We start from the raw sequence: 17,697 nt of genomic DNA, 5'->3' as shown, positions 1-17,697 counted from the left end.
TAACACTCAATTTATAACCGGAAGTGATTGATATATTCCACTTCTGCTTTTAGTATAAAGGTTAGAGTCGAGATAGAACATATTCTTGGGACACTAAATGATTATAGAAAACCGCTTCTCCTTATCTGTTATCTTTTCTAATCTATTGCGATCAACACTAAAACCGGAAGTAGATGGATTTTGCTACTTCCGGTTTGGAGTTTAAGAGAGATAATAACTTACCTGTCCCCACAACGTTAAATTGATTCCACAAAACTGCTTCTCCCTATATCTTATAGTTTATGCTCTATGTAAATTAAATTGAAACCGGAAGTTATACCCACAGAGCACATCACAGCCAGTGGACGTACATATTAGATCCAGAACGTCCAGTTTTAGTACATTGACTTATGCGTAACATCCATTGGTGGTCCATATTACGTTCGGCAATGGATATCCACATTCTGAACTTGAGTGGACGGTCCATTGGATGTCCATATTACGTTCAGAAGTGAATATCCATTTTCTGGACTTCAGTGGATGGTCCATTGGATGTCAATATTTAAACCACGAATGAAACGTCCACGGAGCTACATGATCTGGATAAAAAAGGGACGTACGGAAAACAACATTCAATTGTTAGTGACGGCACATGCGCAGATCCTTGCACAGTGCACTCTCAGCAAGTTTGAATTCAGTGGTTGAGAAGCGTAGAAATTTCAGTGATATTAATACTTTTAGTTCTATGTTGGATTGAAGAAGGAAGAAGGAATAGGAACTGCGAAAAAGGTAAGATATGATGAGTGATTTGTTTATATAGATTTATTCCGCTGCACCATTTATTTTACAACTGAAAGTTTTTGTGTGTGGACAAAAGTAACTCATTATCAATTATAGGCTGGGGTAACGTAGATGGGCACATGGGAATTGGTAATATATATATATCAGTGAATTCAGATGGTGAAGGGTGTAATAACACCCTCATATAAGATACTAGTGAGGTTCGTTCCTTCCGTACCAAAGCTCAGGACTTAATTCGACATTACTCGAGAAGACGGTTCTACCAAATTTTGACAGATTTCTTACATTCCCAGGTTAGATTAGAGTTTTGTATTTCTTTTAGCCGATCATGCACAAAATGAGGAGCTCCATTACTACTTGCAGATTGACTTCAGGAGGGCTCAGTATGGGTTAACTACTGTATCGCCGGACCAATTTTAGAAAATTTACCAGATAAATTAGAGAGTTTCTTTTGGTTCGTGAGTAAAAGTAAGTTGAGGGTGATAGTTACCAAATACTTGTCGTTAGTTATTTTTGATATTGTAAGCTACACTATATATATGGGGGGCGGAAGGGGAAGGTTCTAGATTACTGGTTCCCCATGCAGATTTGTAGCTGGGTATGTTTCTTTCTGTACTAAAGAGTATACATTTAACTTATACAGTATTGCCGAGCGAGCGTCAGCGAGTGAAGGCGGGTTAGAGCCCCGCAGGGCACGTTGTTTTCTGTCTTTATTACTGATCAATGGGAAGGGGGGCCAGTAATCTAGAACCTTGCCGGGCGGAAGGGACTATTTGGCGGTATATTTGTTATGATTTTTGGGAAAGGCAGTGCGTAAATGACAAGGTTGTGTCATATCGTGATTGAGTTTTATGAAGTTATACAAAAATGAATGTCAGTTGTCGAAATTGTGTGAAAGGCATGGTCTACTAAACAGGCAAAAAGTTTATTGTGACTAGTGTAAACAAATTGAAGCTACAGAAAAGAAGAGGAACATTTAACCAAACCTAATCGAGTATAATCTAATTTAGTACATTTTGGTACTTTTTCGGATTGCATGTAGTACCTCCCCCAAAGCTGTGCAACACATAAGGCGTGCATTTTATGAAATGAACTGTTTAATGAAATTGTTTTCCACCATCCTCGTTTATGCGTATACTCATCGCCGCTGACGCGCCTGCTAACTACGGACGCTGTTTCTGCTCTCCTGTTTTGACTCGGTTAGATGGCATTCGTTCTTTTTACTGGCCACGTAGCACAAATTAGTCAGTGTTTTATGGACTAGCTTTTATGCCATACGTTCACATCGTATTTCGAACATTAATCATTATCAAGTGAGCCAGGGCCAATATCTAGTTGGGTGAGAAACTAAATAATATTCCTTTTCTTATTTTCGTATTCTGGCAATACAGCAGTAATACCATAAGTATAAATACATTGCGGAAGTGAGCTCGTCCGTGGCTAAGCAGTTGGCGTGCGAGACCCGAGTTCGATTACCGGCGAGAGCTCAGGTGGTTCGGATTCCACGTTAATCAGTAAGTTTACGTCTTATATACCCTTTTCCGTATAGATTTTTTTATCGTGTATTTAAGTATCAGCGCTTTGCCAAGAAACAGAAATGTCAGTTAATAAATGAACGTAAAAGGTCTATAGCATCATTTTTTTTTTTGGATCATAATAGTAAAGTTTATTATTTACAATATCCTTTATATTTATTAAGTTGAAATAATTACTAGCAAATGCTAGCAGCAGGCCTGTATCCAGGGGAAACTAGGGGGGCCGGGCCCCCACTAAATTTTTGCTGGCCCCCTTTAAAAATTTTACGATACGCTTAGATATGAACTATAATATGGTTGGACCAGGCCCCCCCTAACTTCATCTGCCCCCCCTAAATTTTTGGGCTGGCTACCGGCCTGGCTAGCAGTGATATTTTTTTCTTCGTCACATCTGCCACAAGTGGATAGAAGGAATGTCATTGGTTAAAGATTTTAGCTCTCAGATTTCTAGAAGCTGGGAGTAGGAGATGTAGCAGCGTCTTTTCTTTGACATCTATGCGTATTGATATCTTGCGAAACTTCATAAATACGTCCACATATTATTTAGTAACGTTACTATATTGTATATTTCCAATAACGAGGAAGATTTAGTAAGGAAAAAGTAATACAGGTTAACTCATCCTATGTTTTTTTCATTATTTCGGTATTTTCCAGTTTTTTTTTTTTTTGTATTTTATTTACATTCGAATTAAGTACCTTCTTCCTACTTTGTTTTCGTGTGAGAGGAAATTTTCATCTCCTTGTATACTTCATGGCGTTTGTCATGGTTCCTTCGAGGCAGAGCGGTGTGATGTGGAGGGACATGTGTGTGAGCTCACAGTAAGAAAGTTTAACGTTATTTTCCATCACCGATGGACTTGTACTAATAACTATCCGATTTAATTTTAAGCTTTCCTTCGGACATGTAATTTATTCCTATTTACTTAGTTCACCTTTTGATTAGAGTAATTTCTATTATTTAAATTTTCTTAAACTGGATTCTTTTTTTAATTTTCCTTTTTATTATCTTTGCTTATTAACCAACTTTGGTGGTAACGAAGTGTGTTTGTTATATAGAATTTGTTTGTAAATTCCAATTCTGAAGGTCGTCTAGCGGAGACGAAATAACTAAGACGCAGTTAATAAGGGGGAACTTTCTAACGGTGGTCCTCCTTCGTATCTCTGCTTGGTCACAGACTTATAGCTGGTTTGAGGATAGTATAATCGGTCTGTATTGAGAGGATCATACGTTTTTCGGGTCTATGGCTAATTGTTTCGGTTTAAGTCAACAAATGGTTGTAAGTTTTGTAAGTCCATAGCACACCATCTCCAGAATTAAATGGCATTTGCGGTACTGTCCTAGTAGAAATGCAGTGTTAGGTTCATTCGTGTAGCATGTTACCAGAGACACGAGTCTGAAATATGAAAAATTGTCAAAAAAAATTGCATCATCAATTTGATTTTAGTCTTAATATTTAAAGATTTGGTTTTAGTCTTAATATTTAAAGGCTAAATTGTAAGCTATAATGGACGTAGTTAAAATTGTAATTGATTTCATAATTTCTTCTAAGTCAGTTAATGATTTTTTATCCAGGATAACACGGAAATAAAATTTACTTGAAAGAAAAGGGTCGGGTTGAAAATGGGCTGTAGCGAAATAATTTGACGTGCAATGACTCAAATATGTTTATCTCATTTAAAAAAAATAGTACAATTTTTATGTTGCACATTTAATGTGCGATAAATATATTTTCGTAGTAAATCGGCTCAATGTTAGATAGATAACATTTTTGAAGTCGATTACAAATATCTACCTTATAACATTTTTCCTTTCAATTATACATAATATATCATGTCTTGCTCGACGGTGAGTAATTGAACTGTATTGTACTGTATTGTGAATAGGCTACATTCCTAATACTTTAGATTTTAGTATGTCGTATACGCCTGTGTAATATCCTCATTTTTATCAGCAACTTACCTGTTTTTATCAGCAACAAAGGAAGAGTCTTTTTTTTTCCTGTGGGCCCTACTTTCCTTGGTAAGGCCGCTCAAAGAGCTCAATTTTGAATTTTATTTTCGGTTTATAGGCAACTTTCGAAAAACAAAGGACCAGGAAAGGGTGTGGGGTATTGGAAAGAAGTAGGATAAAGCTTATTCATAAATTAACATCTCGTTACTTTGTCATTCAGGACTCAGATAAATGTTTGTAGTTAGCATGTCTATTTTGACCTAATGGTCCAGTTTTACTGCAAGCCTGTATCTGCGCACTGCATAACAGAAAAGCAGAATGTTACCTTATGAACAGCTCGTATTCGATTTCTTTCCAATATCCTATTTCCTTTCCTGGCAAATTGTTAATCGAAAGTTGCCTAAAAGCCAATGTAAAATTCAAATTTGGACCCTTAGAAGGACTCTTCCAATGAAAGGAGGTCCCACAGGAAAAAACGCAAGATAATTTATTTTCTCTGCTTTTGACTTCTAGAAGTTCCTGTAGAGCTTGTCCACGATTTTTATAATACCATATATATATATATATATATATATATATATATATATATAGATAGATAGATAGATAGATAGATATAGGGTGGGTGGGTGTTGTTCAAGTAGTTTCTGCAATTTCACATCCTCATCCTAGGTTGTTACCATTTTAAAAAGGATGCATAGGTATTTCCTTCACAAATGGTTGAAAAGCAGTAAATAAATAAATAAATAAAATACTGGTTATTTTTTTATTTTTTACTGTAGTGACGTGATATGTATTAATGCTCTTCTTGCTTTATATATATATTACCGTTTTTTAACCATTCGTGAATCCAGTGTTTTTGTATTCACTCTATTAGTAAAAACGAGGATACCAATGTAAAATCGCCAAAAGTACTTTCGTTTATTTTCTTCATTGCATGTGTGTTGAGCTATTATTTTTTTGGTTTATATATCATCACAGCCCACTCTGACTTAGATTACAAACACCTTTCTTCTACGTCTTTGGAAGGTTCTCCTATTGATGAAATTTAATTCTAACACTGGGAAGACACTCGCTTAAAGTAGTAGACAGGATGCAGGCAAGCCTTCGTTGCCCGTGGTTGTCCATTTGAACGAAGTTGTTCGAATAAAACTTTACCAAAAATTACCTTAGAATTTCGTATATTCTTTTAGGATGATTATCACGGTTCAGCTTCGAACAATAGAAGTCACAAATATCATTCTAAACCCTAAGTGTGCAAAGAACTTGAAATCAAAGATTTTATGCATAAATATCGTACTATAAATTATCCTTTTATTTCTCTATCCGTGCTCACATATGTAGCTTTTTCTAACTGGACAATTGCCCAACACTGTGACCTCATTCACATTTGTAGCTCAATTTTTAAAGGTGCTTCATTTTTTCTTCCATAGTATTACATTCGAGCATCGAAACCTTTAACGAGTCATTTTTTTTTAATTTTGAGTAGATATATTTTGGGGGGAAGGAGAGAAATTTTGATCTACGGAATGTATCAAAAAGTCGTTCCTACGCTTGGGAGGTGATTCTAGATCAAAATGGGACGAAAATTTAGCATTTTTGCACTGGGTCCTCTTTTGACTCCGGGGAAACTTATTTTTATTTGTGACTTTTACACTAATTTGTCTCAGCACTGAAGGGAAAGGGTATGGGATATTGGAAAGAAGTTGGATAGGACCTATGCGTTAGGTAACATCACGGTTTGTCTTGCCCGGTTAGAAGTACGAAAACGCATGTAAATAGAGCTAGACACGATGTCTTTGAGGTTTTTGTTCTGTTAATCTGTAGAATTTCGCCTCAAGCGTTGTAAACAACCTTCTGATTCAACCTGTGTAAATAAAACTTACATTTTCGAAAAATAAAATAAGCTTGGACGTATAAGTATTAAAAATATTCTACTACAGCTTTTTAAGTAAAAGTAGTGTTACAGAATAACAATATCTGCACATATAAGTGTATTGTATATAAAAATCGAAAGTTACATAAATTTCCATGCTTTTAATTCTATTTTAAATTTCCTTATTTAATACAGACAGCTAAGACAAGGCTCGTAGCAAGCTGAGAAAGGCTGAGTACACCTCAGATCTGAACACAGACGATGAAGGACGTTTACGTAAACGAAAGGAACAAAGGCCTTTAACACCAGAAGTTAACAGTGAAACTTCGGACGACCTAAAGTAACTAAATCTATTAGGAAGCAAGATGTTGGCGTTAGTTCCGTGTGCCTTGCTTCTGCTGAAGATAAGGAACAAAGTAAGTATCTCATTTAAATGAGCTATATTAGACAAGCTTCGCTAACACTTCCATGTGATAAGTCGCGTTGCACGCACATTGCACCTATTTAGGCATATGCATTGGTCGGGAAATGCAAAACTAGCTGAACTGAATTTGATGGATTTAATTAGGCACTTTATTTTGTTAGAAACTATTAGAAGTTCCAAAGTTCGAATATATTTTAATCCCGTTTTACTTTTCAACTTAGTTAAATCTATTATTAAAACATATGAAGCTCAAGAAATAACGAATAAGTTCTGTGCATAATTTTGTGCTTCGTGAGGATCCATGCGAATGAGAATATTAAAGTTTTATATAATTTGTATTACTTTCAAAATTGTATAGGGTTACAGGAGTACAAGTAGTTATACTTTAGACTGGAAGTTTATTAGCTGTTAGACATATTTCGACAGTTCAATGCAGCAACCTCGTAGATCAACAGTACAGGATTTGGTAGAAATATCTATTCAGTATTAGCTGCTAACTCTGTTGAAACTGCCCCTTTTCTGCGTCGATTTGTAGCTCTGAAGGCGAATTCAGATCCTTTTTTTTTTCATTACAGAAAAGGAATGAAATGCTATGCTTCATATCTTGCTAAAACCTTATAGTTATATGCTTTTGCTCACAAATGATAAAGCTAAAAAGGCAAAATATCTTGATTTCGCCAAAAGTCGACATATCTGCTTATGCCTTTCTGGAGAAAAGTGCAATAATGTATTTATAATTACAACTATGTGTTTGAGATACTGAGTTTGGGCAATTACTTGGTTTGAAGCAGAAATCGTCTGCTATCTTTATGCATTCAAATCAGACTTTTTATAAAAATTTGAAACTTGTAAAAAGTATAAAAATTTCGACATATAGTATAGGTGTTCGGATCCCGAATCTATCCTTCTGTTGGAGATTATTAGAGTTCTCTTTAGTTTTCCAATGAATGAAGGGATAATGATTCTGCAAAGACTCAGTAATTTCTTAGGGCTCAATATTTTCGTAATTTTATTTCAGTTTTCAAAGTTTTCTTATTAGTTGAAAGCTCTTTCAGGTTAACCGAACAAGCAGCAGTAGAGAAAAAGAGAACAATAAACTCCCGATTATTCGCGGAATTAGCTGGCAGAGGCACCGCGAATAGCTGAAAATGACAAACAATACTTGTTCGTAAAATAAAAATTGCCCTAGCTTAAAAAAAAACTTATTGTATTGTACGTAAAACGTAAGAAAAAGCGTGCAAATATGTATACAGAACACTAAAAATATTTGTACCGGTATTGTCCAGTACAACGTAAAACAATCAACGAAAAAGTGTATATTTACAGTGAAGCCAAGGTACGATACTGTAAGTTAATTTATACTCTATATTTAAACAGTCTCGTTCTGTATGACTCGTGCAGTAGCTTTATTGAGTTAACTTTTTTCCGGGAGACGCCAGCGTATAATCGGGAGTATGCTGTAGTTTATTGAAGAATGCTATAATCTGCTGTTGCTGTTAGCTCACCAGTCACTTTCTCAGTTTGTTTGCATGTAGTAAAACCCAATTGGAATTGGCTAAGGTATGATTTTAGTTTTAATGAAAAATGTGTTCAGGTAGGCAGTTTCTTTGTGTAATCAATTATTATTATTATTATTATTATTATTATTATTATTATTATTATTATTATTATTATTATTATTATTATTATTATTATTATTATTATTATTTCCTTTTCCTTCAGAATTTCTTAAATACTTTTGAAATTAAAATTAATTTTAACACTAAATAACAACCGTAACCGTTTATAGTAAATTTGTTTCCCACATTGCAATGACAAGACTCTCTCCAAGCACTATGTTCCTTTGTGATTTGTGGTGGATGGAGTTAATAAAAAAAAGGAAGTCAAAATATGTCTTTCTCAGTGTCATTCTAAGAATGTGAAATGATGATGTCGCGCCATACAATATTTCAAATATAGATTTTTTTTCAATAAAAAGTTTTATATTCCATATAGTTTTAGAAAAATAAAGTAATAAATAGACTATGCTTTATGGTGTACATTAGGGATTATATACAAACATTAGGAAGATTTCATGTGCTTTGGAGGTTGATTCCTGCAAGGACACTGAACATGTTAGATTAGTGGAAAGCATGCAGTGTTGCACCCAATTGTGGTAAGCATCAGAGGGTACTTTTCTGCTTTGCTGGCGGCTCAATTCTCATTTGACAGTAGAAAACTTTGAATCTCTTCTTGGTTTTATATACATTTTTCAGCTTTCTTCCAACTGCAATATCTAATTCTGTAATAGTTTGTCATAACAGAAAAAAGTGTAAGGGCATGCATTTCTTAAAGTGCTTTTCTTCCTTTTTTTTCCGTAATATGATTTCGTAAATTTCCATAATTATTCATCTCAACACATTCTTTCTATTGTCCAGAAGACATGGCTCCCTTTGAAACATGCTATTTTAAGTGCTTAATCTTTCATAATGCTTACGTAAACACATTTTAATAACAATACATTTTGTAATTTGTGGGTCAATTTGGAATTTGTAATTTTAACTTTGTACCTTTGAGTCTCGTTTGTATAGTTTAAAGTTAGAAGTTCTCAGCCCGGTCACGTAATTTTTACTCTTTAAAATTAAACATAAAAACTTATTTAACTACAAGCTCATAGTTTGATTCTTTATAATAATTTTGATCGTTCTGATGTTGATAGTATCAAGAATTAATTTTCCCATTTTCTTGATTTCAGAAAAAAGAAATGTGGAGAACAGCAATAAGAAAGGACTTAAGTCAATCACTCATTGTGTACAGGACCAGATTTCAGTGTTTTGTGCCCATGGGCCCTAGAGAAATAGCTAGATAGTTTTATAGCGAAATAGCTAGATAGTTTTATAGCGAAATATCTTACTATTTTTAAATAGCTAGATAGTTTTATGTATTTTCTTTGTATACAAATGTAAAAAAATACAATCTTCTTGAAAATAAATAAGGAAACTTTTAAGAACTTTAAGACGTAATGACAGGTCACTCAATAAAGTGTATTGTTATCTTATTTCTTTCTTTTTGTTACAACTTCCTTATTTTTATAATGTATACAATTTCAAAGTTAAGTATTTGAAACGTTCTCGGGCATTAAGGGACGTCATGTTTAAGTTATTATTTCTTATGACTACGATAATATAAAAAAAGAGGTTTTGGGGACAATGTTAAAAAGCTAGAAGAAGAAGATTAGCTGTCCAGCCTGTTGTCCATACAAAGGAAAAGAGAGAAGTGATATTTCAGAAACGAATTATGAAACTTCAGGAAATGAAATGAAATCTTTAAGTTTTACGTCTCACGGTTATGCCGGTTAGGCTAAAGGAGACGGTGATGATGAGAGATGAGTGAAATGGTGGAATGAAGAAAGTGGGAGGAAACGGGAGAACCCCGAGAAAACCCACGAGCATGGTGTTTGTCCACCACAAAGTCCACACGGCGCGAGCTGGGATCGAACCAGGGACACCAAGCACCGAAGGTGAATGCTATGAAACCAGGCTGAATCGATGGAGGTTTTTACATCAATCACAGAAATGGGGAAGGTGGCGGTAATGAAACGAAAGTGTTATTATAGAGTTTTCAGTTTTCGATATTTCTCTACGCAAATGCAAACAGTGGAAGAGGATGCAGGTTTGAAGATTATAAATTAAGATACAAACTCTATTAACTGAAGCGTATGGGCAGAATACTTTACTTTGTTAATTTCATTTTGAGTGCTTATTGTCGGGAAATAAGGAAGCATTATTGTAGTTTTTAATCTAGCTGTAAAGGGCACATGCTATTTCATACTTATTTAGATTTTTATTAATAACTACATGATGTAGAATATTTTAATTTTATTGGCACGGTGTAAAACCCACCGACCTTTATTAAAGGAGGAGGATCAGTAAGGTATGAATAAATATATGGTATAACCTCAATTAGGAAAAAAAATCAATGTAAAATTGAAATTATATTTGCTATTCATACATAATTTTCGAATAGTTTGACCTTTTAGTAGATAAAAGTCGAAAATTTTTTTTTGTGGTACACAACCAGAATTTTGATTAAACTAAACGTATTCTTAAAAAACGTGACCATAGTAATGTCACATTGTTTCTTTGTTTGCACATAGAACTTTATAGTGTAAATATTGACGTGTGTACTTATTGACTGATGGTAAAAATTGATGGAATAAGGTTTATTTAGATGCCACTTTGATGTGGTAAAAGTGTAACGTCTGTTAGAAATAGATTGGTTCTAGATAGCATGGCTTCCGTAGCGGGCTTCGATTGAAATAGTTCTTCTGTGGCAGTCCTTTAGAACATTCAGTGGAAGTCCATAATTGGTCCGTGTAGGGACCAAAAATAGTCACAATTTGTACGTTCAAGTTCCAATGATATCCACATATGGACATCCTCTACATCAGTTTGAAGTCCATAATAGGTCCAATTAACTCCGAATGGACGTCCAGGAGATGCATGGCAACTGTCCCAAAGTAACATCTTGTGTATATCGAGTGGACGTCGTATGGACCAAAAGAACACGTCCTCTGAACGTCCATTGGGCGTCTGTACGTCCATAATTAGTTCGTTTTGGTACCAGAAGTGGACATAATATGTACGTTCTGGACGTCCAGTAGATGCACGGCAACTGTGCCACCTGTACTCTCCCGTGTACATCCACTAGACGTTGTATGGACCAAAACCACACGTCCACTGGACATCCCGTAAATCCATTTTAGCTCCGAATGGACGTCCAGGAGATGCATGGCAACTGTCCCAGAGTAACATCTTGTGTATATCCAGTGGACGTCGTATGGAACAAAAGAACACGTCCTCTGAACGTCCATTGGGCGTCTGTACGTCCATAATTAGTTCGTTTTGGTACCAGAAATGGACATAATATGTACGTTCTGGACGTCCAGTAGATGCACGGCAACTGTGCCACCTGTACTCTCCCGTGTACATCCACTAGACGTTGTATGGACCAAAACCACACGTCCACTGGACATCCCGTAAATCCTTGCCCGGACTTTAAATGGATGTACATTGGACGTCGGTGTGCTGTGTGGGTAGGTGATTTCTACACTTCCTTTTTACTAGGGTGTTAAGTACAAAGTTGAAAGTTACTCCTGGAACGCTTTATAGATTGCCGAAAACTGCTTGTTACTATATATTATCGTTTTCGCTCTATAGTGATCAACTTTGAAACAGGAAATGGCTCAATTCTGTCACTTTCAGAATTTACTAGCTTGTTAAATGTGAAGAAGGTTATACTTGAAAAGTTTAATTGATTGCCAGAAACATCTCGTTATCTATTATCGTTTTTGCTCTATAGTAATGAGTGTTAAAATCGGAAATGGCTCATTTCTACCATTTCCAGTTCTACTAGAATGTTAAGAATAAGAATAGAGATTCCCTTGAAACGTAAAATCGATTGCCCAGAACCGCTTTTCGCTATCCATTATCGGTTTTGTTTTTTATTGATCAACGTTAAAACCTGAAAAAAATAATTTCTACCATTTTGTTTGTCGAATCACCTCTATTAATGAACTCTCTCGAGAAAATCACACTATCTACTTATTGAAAATAATAATAATAATAATAATAATAATAATAATAATAATAATAATAATAATAGAAAATTCGCATCCTTTCAAATGTTATCTTTCAAAGTAACGGACGTATGTATGTACGTACGTACTAACATTACGATATTACAAGTTCCACTACGTGATCCTAATAATAATACAATCTTAAAGAGGATCATGTTATATTTTGTGTAGTGGTTTGGGAACCAGAAGCTCTAGTATATTTTTTTCACTTCCGATTTGAGTAAAGGGATCACTGCCGAAATGGAATATACTCTTGGAGGACTTAATGAATTACCAAAAAAAAAAGCATTCTAGCTATCCATTCTATAACGCTCAATGTTATAACCGGAAGCGATTGATTTCTACCACTTCAAGTTTTAGTAGGAAGATTAGAGTCGAGATAGAACATATTCTTAGGACACTTAATTGATTACAGAAAACAGCTTATCGCTAATTAGTTTCTAATCTATAGCAATCAACACTAAAACCGGAAGTAGTTGGGCTTTGCTACTTCCGGTTCGATTAGAAGTTCAATAGAGATGATACCTGTTCCTACAACGCTAAATTAGTTCCCAAAAGCAGTTTCTATAACTTATAGTTTTTGCAGTATATAGATTAAATTGAAACCGGAAGTTATAGGTAATTTTTGCCACATCTTTTTCACTAAGGTGTTAATTATGTAGAAGAAAGTTATTCTTGAAACTATTTATCGATTGCCGAAAACTACCTCTTACTATCTATTACCCTTTCTCTCTATAGGGATCAACGTTAAAACCGGAAATGGTTTATTTGTACCAGTTCATGTTTTACTAAAGTGTTAAGGGTCAAGACGTAGATTAATCTTGAAACGCTTTTTCGATTGTCCATTCTCGATGGCTCATTCGTACCTCTTCCGGTTTTATTAGACTATTAAGAATAAAGATGAGAGTTGGCTATGAAACGTGTAATCGATTGCCAAGAACCGCTTTTCCCTATCTATTACCGTTTTTGTTCTATAATGATCAACATTAAAACCGGAAATGACATATTTGTACCACTTCCGGTTGGTGAATCTTCTCTATTAAAGAACTCCCTCGAGATAATCATTGTATCTTTCTATTGCAAAAACAATTTAAAAATTCGCATCCGTCCAAATGTCATCGTACGGAGTAACGGACGGACATGTGTACAAACATTACGATGTTACAAGTTTCACTACGTAATCCTAATAGTAAAAACAGTAAAGATTTACGTAATATTTTCTCAATTGATTTGGAAATCAGAAGTTGTAATATATTTTTTTTCATTTCCTAGTTGGGTAGAGTAATTACTGTCGAGACGGAATACACTCTTGGGCACTTAATAAATTTTCCATTCTATTAACTTTTTGCTATATAGTCTATAACACTCAATGCTTAAACTGGAAGTGATTGATTTCTGTCACTTCCGGTTTGAGTAGAAAGATTAAAGTCGAATTAGAAAATTCTTGGAACACTTAATTGATTACTGAAAACCGCTTCTCGCTATTTATTACGGTTTCTAATCTATTGTGATCAACACTAAAACCGGAAGTAGTTGGGTTTTGCCATTCCCGGTTTATTTAGAAGTTTAAGAGAGGAAACGATACTTATTCCCACAACGCTAAACTGATTTCCCAAAACACCTTCTCCCTATCTCCCTATGTAGATTAATTTGAAGTCGGAAATTATAGTTAATTTCTACTGCTTCCGGTTTTACTAGGATGTTAATGATGAAGATGAAAGTTATACTTCACACGCTTTATCGATTGCCGAAAATTGCTTCTTGCTATCTTTTACCGTTTTTGCTCTATAGTGATCAAAAGTAAAACCGGAAATGACTCATTTATACCACTTCCGGTTTTACTATAGTGTTAAGAATGAATATGGGAGTTGTCCTTGAAACGTTTAATCGATTGCCGAAAACAGTTTGTCGCTATCTATTACAGTATGTGCTCTACAGTGATCAAGGTTGAAACCGGAAATGGCTCATTTGCACCACTTTCTGTTGACTAAATAATACTAGTTAACAAAGGTTTTGTTACATAAAAGGAAATACCTGTTCTTAAAGGAACTTTTTGCGCTGAATTCGAATATGCACTCGGTTTTTCTCCATCACGTACGATTTTCCCTAACAGAGGGATTTTCGGGAAAATCCCTCAAAAATTTCCCTTTTCGTTTATTTTACACCCCAAGATCTTGTTCCCTTTCATATACTAACATAGAAATTATACCTAAGTATACTTTGATTCATATTTAACAAACCCTCAAAGTTTCGTAATAATCTCTTTATTCTTTCTAGAGAAATAAATATGTTTGTATGTATACTGTGTGTACTGTTTATTGCACCTTATAGTAATGTTTTCAGATCTCTTAAGTTGAGGTAAAACGTTTTGCTTTATTACCACAAACACATATATAAAATATAATACAATATAATGTACAAGTGTGACAATTTACAATAAACAATAATACAAATGTACCAAAAGGTCATAAAAAGACAATCAAAACTATCACAATATATAAAACTTCCATTGGGTTACAAAAACGTACACTACTTCCTTCTTTTGTAAGAAATGTTGTTTTCTCTAACAAGACCCCAACAATAGTCCCCCATCATTGAAGGATCCCATCGTCCCTGGTACCTTTTCTCCATTGCCATTATATCTTGGTGGAATCTTTCCCCCTGTTCGTCGCTGAGAGCACCTAGGTTAGCAGGAAAGAAGCTGAGGTGGGAGTGCAAAAAGTAGTTTTTAAAGACATCCTACAACCCAACTCTCTGTATTTCTGTATCATGCCCTGTACGATTTCTGTGTAACTCTCAGCTTTGTTATTGCCCAGAAAGTTGCGCACAACACACTTAAATGCTGTCCAGGCAGTTAGCTCAGCACTGTTTACTTGCTGTCAAAGCTATCATCAAGCATTAATTTCCTAATTTGGGGACCAATAAACACTCCCGCTGAAATCTTAGCATCACTCAGGTTAGGGAACTTATCTCGCAAGTACTTGAAACCTTCACCAGATGTGTCCATGGCTTTGACAAAGTTTTTCATAAGTCTTAACTTGATATGAAGTGGCGGTAGTAATATCTTATTAGGATCTACCAAAGGAGCGTATTTGACGTTGCGTTCTCCAGGTACGTAATTCACTCTAGGTTCCCATTCATAATGTTTGTCATCAGCTCGGCTATTCCATAAACATAAAAAACATTGGTACTTCCTGTAACCGCACTGCAGTCCTAATAAAATACCAAATACCTTGGGATCACAAATATTTGCCAACAATGGTCCTTGTAATTTATAAGATTTAGCAAAGTTGACATGGTGTCATATGATTCCTTAATCTTCACTGAGTGCGCAAGTGGTATAGAAGGTTTTTTTATTTCCATTATGTAAAAGGACAGCTTTAAGGCTGACCTTTGACGCGTCGATAAATAACCTCCATTCTTCTGGAACGTAAGGAATACCTAGCTCCGCCATCAACCCATTTATATCCGTACATACGCACACATTATCTTGCATTGAGAAATAGCTTGAAAATTTAACATGCCTTTTCCTGTACACTGATATGTTCGTTTCTGCATCCAATAAGTTTCACTGCTGGAACCTTGATCCCAGAAGTTCCGCCTCTTGTGCAAATCACGGACTAGGTCATTAAGTTCACATTGCCGGATGAAATGTGGTTCGCGAACACAGTCGGGGATGAACGTTGGATCCTTGGATGTACATGTTGATGTCGATGGTTCATCAAGGTCATGATCATCATCAGAGTCTTTTGGCCATATCTCTTCCCAGTTGGTAGGGGGCTCGGGAAGTGGAAGTTCATCCCCGTGCTGAATAGGTCCAATTGCGGATTTAACGTTGGGATAACTTATTGTGTATTTGCTTTTTTTGGAATGTCCCTTAACTACTGTGAGACAAAAATAACAATCATCCAGATGGTTGGTGAGTTCTCTCCACACCATTGGTACAGCAAATTTCATGAACCTCCGTTTCCCTTTGGCCCATGCAAGTAAAGTGACGTAGCACAAATTATGTTGGGTGCCCAAGTTTTGTCCTGATCTCCCACACGACATCCGAAATATATATAATATGCTAGTTTCAACGATGGCGTAATGGATTACACTGTTCTTTAACTACAAACTGGCCACACACATAACAAAAACTATTTGGTGAGTTAACACACGAACGCCGTCCTCTTGACGCCATTGTACTAATCACAAACTAAACTTCTGGTCTTAGTTGGGTATAATACTGTTAAGATCAAACATGAAAGCACTCTTAGCAGCAAAGACAACTTTGAAAGTGAAGTAGTGTTAAACCACACGTCAATATAAAAATGTACAAAACTCCCTCACCAGGTGTCAAGAACACAAGAAAGAAAGAAATGCGCGGGGAGAGGGGGAAACGATACCGTAGTGGAAAATTCAGACTGCATTAGTTCATTGTTGTCAACAATGAGTCTGTATTCCATTCTTTCTTTCTTTTGCATTCTGTTACATTTGATAACAAATATTGATAACCATCTCATGAACAAAACGAAAAAACTTGGAGAATTTTGTATATATGTATAAAGTTATACATATACTGTACGTTTAAAAAAATATACGTTGGAAGTACATTTTATTTTTATACACGTTTCTAATTTACAGAGAGCAATACAAGTGTGTTGTTGACTATTGTAAATATTCATTTTTATGTCTGTGTTTGTAGTAATAAAGCAAATCGTTTTTTACCCCAACTCAGGAGATCTGAAAGCATTACTATCAGGTGCAATAAACAGTGCACACAGTATACATACAAATATATTTATTTCTCTAGAAAGAACAAAGCGATTTTTACGAAACTTTAGGGTTTATTAAATATAAATCAAGGTATACTTAGGTATAATTTCTATTTTACTATATGTAAGGGGACAGGAGCTAGGGGAATAAAATATCTGAAAAAGGGAAATTTTTTAGGGAATTTCCCGAAAAACCCTCTGTTACGGGAAAGCTGTACGTGATGGAGAAAAACCGAGTGCATATTCGAATTCAGCGCAAAAAGTTACTTTAAGATCAGGTGATTTTTCTCATGTAACAAACAAAAAGTTTAAATTTTTTAACTAGTGTAATCTCCGTTAACGAACTTCCTCGAGATAATTACTCTATTTATCTATTTCAAAAAACAGAATTAAAAAATTCGCATTCGTTCAAAAGTTATCGTGCGGAATGTTACGGTAAGTTCCACTAAGTGATCGTAATAATTAATTCATACCCCCGACCCCGCCACACACACACACTAACTTATGTACACACGAAAGTATATCTGTTAGTTCCCATATGCTTATGCCGGTAGCTGGAAACAAAGAGAGAGAGAAAGAGAGAGAGAATCTTATTGCACCTTTACACAGAACGCGCAATTACTCAGAACATCAATTAAAAAAGAAAAAAAGAATAGTTGTTAATGAAACTTTCAAAGATTGGTACTACTGCTGCAACATACACATGCAATTCTTCCATAATGATTGATTCGTAAGATGATGTATATGGGTTTCTTAATGA

General features: G+C 35.2%; 1 long non-coding RNA gene across 1 annotated transcript; it reads left to right on the top strand.

Annotated features, from left to right (window-relative positions):
• The first annotated feature begins 748 nt into the window (after positions 1-748).
• On the top strand, positions 749-9,553 carry LOC145683310 (uncharacterized). Its single transcript, XR_014131010.1, has 3 exons — positions 749-768; positions 6,335-6,555; positions 9,298-9,553. It is a non-coding gene; the product is annotated as an uncharacterized LOC145683310 (long non-coding RNA).
• The last annotated feature ends 8,144 nt before the right edge of the window (positions 9,554-17,697 follow it).

The sequence above is a fragment of the Thermobia domestica genome, chromosome 4 (genome assembly GCF_964235325.1).
Source record: "Thermobia domestica chromosome 4, izTheDome1.hap1.1, whole genome shotgun sequence".
NCBI lineage: Eukaryota > Metazoa > Arthropoda > Insecta > Zygentoma > Lepismatidae > Thermobia > Thermobia domestica.
The sequence above is the reverse complement of the archived record's forward strand: the minus strand, read 5'-3'. Positions and strand labels throughout refer to the sequence as shown.